The sequence below is a fragment of the Oreochromis aureus genome, linkage group 22 (genome assembly GCF_013358895.1).
Source record: "Oreochromis aureus strain Israel breed Guangdong linkage group 22, ZZ_aureus, whole genome shotgun sequence".
Classification (NCBI taxonomy): Eukaryota; Metazoa; Chordata; class Actinopteri; order Cichliformes; family Cichlidae; genus Oreochromis; species Oreochromis aureus.
This window is the reverse complement of record NC_052962.1, coordinates 11,939,718-11,947,831: the sequence shown is the minus strand read 5'-3', so window position 1 is coordinate 11,947,831 and position 8,114 is coordinate 11,939,718. Positions and strand designations below refer to the sequence as shown.

Here is an 8,114-nt window from a genome sequence, read left to right as displayed (position 1 = left end):
TGGAGGAAAATTACCTCCTTGCAGATCATGTCACAATTTGTTTGGCTTGAACACAGAAGACACCAAAGACTGGCCTTATGGTAACTGTGCTGAAGCTGAGAGCCTGACCAACTTGCCTACAAATGTGGAAGAAGTTAAAAATGACATACATGTACTTGAATATTCAGCTGAAAACGGGCAGAGAGCAGAGGAAGATGTTTGTAGGGATCTTACAAATGTGCTGCAAACAATTCAGTTTAACACCTGGACAGGTGAATTTTACAACCCAGAATGAGATATCATGAAATCATCTGCATGAGGTGCTTTGATATGATTCTGATGAATAAAAGATGCTCTGCTCTGACAGCACGAGTGTGGATTTGCTGTATTCACAGACACACATTAGCGCACTGAAACTGTTTACTCTCCAGCTATGTGTAATGTGCTAGTTATATTTTATGAAAATGATAATTACAATAAATGTCAGCATGTTAACATGAAGTATGCAAAAGACTAAAAAAGGTGTGTTTATCATGATTGTATCATTGTATCATCTATCTTTCTATTAAAAAACACTTCTAGCCACTAGCAGGATTTGGGATCACGTGCCGGTGAGAATATAAAGTATTATGAGAAAGCACTGGCGAGAGGAATCAAACATGTCCTTTTCAACTTCATCTTTCTGCCTAGCCAGTCAAAAAGTCAATTTCTTCTTCCTTTGTGTCCAACCTCAGATAAAACTCACTATTATTCTTTTCCTTTGTATTTTTAAATAACCTGTAAAGCCCTTTGTAATACACTGAAAAAAGGCCATGTTGGATTTACTTAATTCAATAGTGGACATTGGTTGCACACAACTGTTTTGCTTTGGCAGAAACTTAAACAACTGAGTTAAATAAACACAACTTATGCATATTCAATAAATCTGTGCATTTTATATTGATAAAACAAAATTGACACATGTTTAGATGAAGTAAGGTGAGCTCTTTGTCATTTTATTTCAACACTATTCAATAACTTTTAGCCCAGTACCACTTGCTCACTTAAATACTACATGTTGTCTTCATATCATAATGTTCAACAAAGTTTACAGTCTGGTTAACAGACGAATTGAATCAATCTATTGAGCAACTACCATCCTCCTATCTTTATCCAGGTTGCGGGGGGCTGGGCCATAACTCAGAAGTGATAGGATAAGAGGCAGGGTACACCCTGGACAGCTCACCAGTCTATCACATAGACAAACAACCATTTGCACTCATTCACAGGTTGTGAATTTCTTGACTCCAGCAACTAACCACTCTTACTAGATTGTATCATGTCATCTCAACAAGAACAAATTAAGTTGTTGAATTTCATACAGATCCTACATGATTTAATGAAATCAAGATAGAAACATGAAATGTTTGTGTTCAAATTACAAGGTAGATTTTTTTAAAATATAACAACCACCCAATTTACTATTTTCGGTATACTGGAAAAAGTAGAGGCGGCTGTTCGAGACTGAAATCCCGTGCAGTGTCGTGAGATTTAACATTGCTATATTATTGACTTACTTCACTCGAACATGATATGAGCAATTTCATCTACCCGCTCTGCATAACATGTAGTTTCTACACTATATAGTTACACTTAACTTAAAAGCATGAGACAATTGTGTTAAATACACACAAGATGCTTACATAAATCCAAGAGCTGGCCAATTCCTTTTTTTCAGTGTAGTTTCATGTCTTAAAAAGTGCTATATAGATAGATTTTACTTACTTTACTGCTACTTTCTGACTTGCATGCCTCCCAATACACCAGTCTACTTTGTTCATCTACCCAACTATCCCATTTTTCTTTGAAATGCATAAAAAGAAGCATTTTTAAAATTACTCACTGAAAATAAACTTACCTTAGCATTATAATTATAAGAGGCCCTTGCCCTGCAGTGTTTTCTGGTGTTCATTTTTTCTTACAAGTAGAAAAGGGAGAAGAGGCCTGATCACATTTTTATAATTCATGTACGAATACAACTGAAAAGTGTAAAATATACAATGCAGCATCAATCTAATGTATATTTATAATGTGAAAAGGCATGGTTAATATGACTCACAGCTCAAAAAGTATGGGGCGTTTACAGTGTAAGATGGGAAGGTTAAAAAATAAACTGTTTTTGTTTTTAATGAAAATGACTGCATCTGATACTGCTCTGTTTAATATAACATTTTAAACACATATTGCCAAAAATCTTTCATCAAAGATTTTCAGCAATATGTGGCTTATACATTGCCGCTTATACAGTGTCTTATACTGTGTAAATACTGAACAAAGTTGAGAGAATTTACATAAAATTATGCGCCAAAATCCCCTCACCAGCCAAATAATCCCTGTGTTTGTGTGACTAGTGAGGGTGAAACAGAAGTTCTATAGACCTGTACATGTATCATCAAACTAGTTTAGGTTTCGCTTTTTGCGTCCAGAGGAAGGTCGTGGAAAGTATTCAAATGTATATTTGCTCATGTAAATGTATACGTATACTTCTAAATTTTTTCCACTGTAGTTCCTTTTTTTTGTCCAGTGTTTGTGCTTTTTGTACTCATTTACCCCGTGCAAACTATTTAAGAGTGTTTTTAGAGGATTCAGCAGAGACGGACAAGTAACATGAGAAAGCAAATAAGAGACGCAGTGTTTATGGAATAGTTGAATATGGGGCTCATTAGCTGGCCACTACTGAGCTCATAATGATAAAATGAGTGGAGTGACATTGCTTAAGGAAAGTCACCGATTAAATTGTGGAATAAATTAGGATGATTCATGATTTGGGTCAAATTATGGTAATAATAGTGATTTCTTTCTTTAATTAATTCTTTCTCCCCTTTCCCGTATTTAGCAGGTTAAAATAAAATAAACAACAAAAGGCGAATCAAATAGACCAATACGGCGAGGCTAGGTTGGTCCATTTGGTAAAGTAAATCCGTTGGGCATCTTTATTTGCTTCTTTGCCTTTAGACAATAATTCTGATGGCAAAAGAGCCAAACGGGACAGGTGAAAAAAACAAAAACTATCAAGCTAGTGGCGAAAACAGCCGTCTCTGATTTTGGTTTTATCTATGCTCTTGATTTTGTTGGTTATAATGTACATTCTTTAATCCATCTTGCTCAAGATGCACAACAGGTTGGCAATGTTCCTGCTGATGGTTTTGGGCCTTACCCACGATGTTGCCAGCTCCAAGCAGCCTTCTCCACCAACCGCACATTCGCATTCCAACAATGCAACTAACATCGGCAGTAACGGCACCGGAAAGGTTTTCCCACTTCTTTATCTCGACTACGGAAAAGTTCAGGTTTCATTTGAAGTTGCATTGTGGATCCTGCTTGCTTCTCTGATGAAATTAGGTGAGTGTGATTTTATGTGAAAGCTCCATGTGACCTGTCACCACGAGTTCAGCTTTTTCAGGAAATACCTGTGTTACGTTATTGACCCAAATTATACAAGCACCAGTTTCTAACTATCTTAGTAAGTTTGACTTAATTCGACTTACCCTGTAGAACTGCATTCAGGTGCAAAATCAGTGCCGTTCTTACATGAGTCTTCAACCCATGAAGTAAAATGCCCACACTGGGGGTGTCTGGGAGGGCTGGGCTTAATTTAAAATACTCCCAGTACAAAATCTGAAATTTCACTAATATTCATTAGTTCATATCTTTTTTTGTTATTCAGTTTTTCTTCCCTCTTTCATTTTCCCTCTCATAGGTATTGTATCGTCTTTATCAGGAATTTTATGTTACTGCCTCAGTGACATTTCTGAAGATATTCCTAGGAATCATTGCTTTCAGTTTAGCTGGACTGGGTGGCATCCTAGTGGGATCTTTCTACGGCATCCTCACTGCCTACACCACACGCTTCACCTCCAATACGGGCATCGTTGAGCCTCTTGTGGTTTTTTTGTATTGCAACATGGCCTACCTGTCAGCTGAGATGTTCAACCTCTCTGACATCATTGCGTAAGTTTGTTCAAGTCAGCTATATAACAGCCCACAGAAACACCAAAGAAATAACACATTTTCAGACTGTGTTCTACATACAGAGTAGGGCTGGGCGATATGGACTAAAATCCATATTGCAGTATAATTTGAAGCATGTGTGGTAACGCTATATATTGCGCTATATTCTTTTCTTCTCTGTGTGTGTGATTGTGTATATGTATATATATCAGGCCTAGGTTGCACTGGTGCGTCTAACATTTTTTTCTTTGGTGCACCAGCACAAAACTTAGGTGCACCCCAATTTTTCAACCGCATTGCTTAAAACATGTGTTTTACATGTGCACTTTTTAAAATTACTGTCCATACGGACAATATTGATTTGTAAATGATTAACTAACTCCTCCGCGCCTGCTTCATACTCTGGGGGGGAGGGCTATGGCTCCCCACACCCTTTAGCAGATCGTTACATGGAGAAACCTTTTGAACTTAAGCGTGCTCACACACACACAGATGTACACACGGGTCCTCGCTTACACAAACTATATCTACCTTGGCTGCTACCTTAAAGCATATTGTGCACTGTCGGTCCTGCGTGCTGCTCAATAACACTCAATATTTAGTATTTACTGTTACTTATACGTATCTAGGTTGTTCTCTCTATGTTGTCTTATTTTCTTGTTGTTTGTTTTTTCTTTTCTTCTTTTAACAGGTGATCCAACGGATTTTCTCTGTATCTTCTTTTTTTCTTTTTCTTTGCCTGTCCCATTTGGTTCTTTAGCCGTCAGAATTGTTGTCTGAAGACCAACAAGGATACCAAATGGATTTATTTTGCCAAATGGATCATCATGGCATTGCCGTATTGGTCCATTTGATCAAACTTTGTTGTTATTATTTATTTTATTTTCAGTTGTTACAGATGGGACAGACATGACTGGGGGATAGGAAAGGGAGAAAGAAAGAGAGGAAGGAAAAGTAAAAACAGAAGGGAAAAGGGACAGTGAGAAAGGGCACTTACAAAGACAAAGAGAAAAAAAAATCTCCTGGATCACCTGTTGAGAGAAAAGAAGAAAAAAAAGCAAAAAAAAAAAAAGCAACATACTAAACACAACACCATCACGTTAATCTAGCTAAGTGTGAACAGCAGTAAATACTAATATTGAATGTTGTTGTGCAGCACGTAGGACAGACAGCGCACAATGTGCTTTGAAGTAGCAGCTAAGAAAGGTGTAGTTTATGTCTACGAACAGTGAGCACCCGTGTGCACACCTGTGTGGATCAGCGCGCTTGTATACAAAAGGTTTCCCCATGTAACGGTCTGCTAGAGGGTGTGGAGGGCCATAGCCCCGTCCCCCAGGGCATGAAGCAGGTATGGAGGAGATCCAGGCTCCAGACATACAGAGGCCCCAGAGTGCGAGAGCCCAAGGAGGACCACCGGAGGGGCATCCGTGCCACCCTCCTGGGAAGGGCTGAGGAGATCCCCAGACGAGGGGTCACCCAGTAGCCACGGAGCAGAAGCCAGAGGGGGCTGCACCGGCGTGCCTGCCGGCTCTGCCGGCAGCCAGCTGTATCTTCTTTTACTGTTCCCCCTTCCCCTCTGTTTTCTCTCTCCCTTTCTTTCTTTCTCTTTCTCCCTTTAAGTATAATTGCCTGTCCAGTTTTTAATAACTTAAAATAAGATAAAATAAAAAACAATGATAATATAGAATAATCAAGTGGAACAATATGGGATTGGCATATTTTCTCCACTTGAAAAATTAAATCAGTAAAAAAAAAAGAAAAAAAAGACAATTATGTTTTGCATATACATTTAGGGAAATTATATCCTATAAATTCCCAGTAGTTTGCGAAACTAATCTAATCTAACGGCACCTGAACCAATCCGGGATTTAGTGGCATGTATAGCATTTTCTGACACTATTTCATCAGCTCTTGTAGTATGTAGCAATCCATTTTCTGTTTACTTTCAGGCTGTTTAAGATTGCGGGTATTATTGATGTTCCTAACAGAGGTGCTGATGCAGTTAGTCAGGAATGATGGATATGTAGCTTCAAGGACAATCCCTTGCCCACAGCTATGTGTTGTCCCTCACCTTAAAATCTGAATTTGGTTTTCTGGAGGAATTTTATTGATGTGAATTCCTTTTATTATTCTGCAAAACCTAGAAAGAAAAAGTCAATGCAATGGTCCCTTGCTATAATGCGGTTGACCTTTGCAGTTTTGTGGATTTTGTTTAGCGCAAATTTGCATGTTTTTTGTTTTTTTTGTTTTTTTTTTTTACAGCACATGTGTTCTTCATCCTGATTGGTTGTATCTCCTGTACAGTACAGAATGCATTCAGCTTGTCACATTTATTTAATTCGCCAGCAGTGTGATGCTGAAGTTGGTTTCATTCTGTAATACTGGAGTTATTTTTCTACAAAAGTTTGAACTTTGAGAGTGTTTAAACGAGAGAAAAGTGTGAAAATGCCTGTCTGAGAAAAGTATATAATGTGTGTTGCGAGGTTTTTAAAAGCCTTAAAACATCTATAATAATTGTAAAACAAATAAACCTGGCTAGTTTGCGGATTTCACCTATTGTGGGTTATTTTTAGAACAACTCCCGGGATTAACGAGGGACCACTGTACTGAAAAGAAGAAAGAATGCTGACCAGTTGCTGTTGCTTATTGAGCATATTTTTAGGTTGTTTTTGGCCCTTTCTGACACAGAAAAATTGCATGAATAGATTAGAGTAGGTCGCTACCAGACAGGAATTGTAATATATCTTTATTTATTTTACCAAATAACTGTAACTGAACCTCTGAGCTGTGTGTTTTTTGTTTTTTTAAAGTGGTCACTGTTGCTGCCAGCTCAAGTAAACTGGTACTAATTTTAACATACCATGGCTGTGTGTTACCTGTCTTTATTGTGGTCTATAATGTTGCCAACTGGATGTGAAATGGAAAAAAAAACCCATATTAATTGTATTCTGTATATTATATTACTATATATAATAATATTATTATATAATATATTTTTTAAAAATTCTATTTATTACCATTTCTCTTTCCAGGTTAATAGCATGCTGTTTTGTGATGCGACCCTTTGTCCAGGCTAACATTTCCTGCGAGTCCGAAATGACTATAAAATATTTTTTGAATATGTGGAGCAGGTTTAATGAAAGCCTCATTTTTATTTTTGTGGGAGTGGTCACGGTTGCCGGACCTAAAGTCTGGAACTGGACCTTCATCACACTCACAGTAATTCTGTGTGTTGTTGCACGGGTCATAGGTCAGTCCTCCTGTATTTTTCCATGAATTTTTCTGTATGCATACTTACATACAATTACATACATACATACATACATACAAGTATTCACATACTTGTTAACCAAAAACTAGAACAGCTCTGAAGAGAAAGTTTGTTATTTCCCTGAAATCTTATGAGATTTTTTAAAGCTAAGTTAAAGACCCACTGTTCACCCTATCCTATGTGTCTTAATTCTGTGCTTGTTAGTTTAGTTTTTAAATTGTATTGCTTTTATTTATTTATTTATCTTTTTTTTAATCTCAAATAACTGTTCAGCACCTTGTTTGAAAGTGTTTTACAGATAATGTTGTTATTATTATTGTTATTATTATTAGTAGTAGTAGTATTAAAATACTTTTTTTTCTTGCAATCTAAATACACTAGACAGATTGCATTTAATCCTTGTTTACAACATCACTGACATACAAAACCTGACTCACTTGTACACTGTTCTTTCCAGCTGTTGTTGGTCTGACCTTTCTGACCAACAAATTTCATACTGTCAAGCTGACCAAGGAGGATCAGTTCCTATTTGCCTGCAGTGGCCTGCGAGGTGCCGTTGCCTTCTTCCTCGCTTTCCTGCTGGAAACGGACCACTTTCCAGAGAGAGAAATTTTTGTCACTGCTATTATTACTGTGATTTTCTTTACCGTCTTTGTTCAGGTATGAGTAATTTATTTATTTATTTATTTATTAACCAGGAACCCCCCCACAAAACTTGTAAACAGTTGGAGTTAGGATTTTTTTTCTTGAGGGTTACAAAGAATTTATCAGAACTTTTCATGAAAATGCATTGTATACTTAAACTTATTAGCTATACCAGTTCAACTGCTCGTTAATACAAATATAGTCAGTCAATCACATGGCAGCAACCCAG

General features: G+C 37.2%; 1 pseudogene; it reads left to right on the top strand.

Moving 5' to 3' along the window:
• Positions 1-3,128: 3,128 nt before the first annotated feature.
• Positions 3,129-7,906, top strand: LOC120432693 (annotated as a pseudogene).
• The last annotated feature ends 208 nt before the right edge of the window (positions 7,907-8,114 follow it).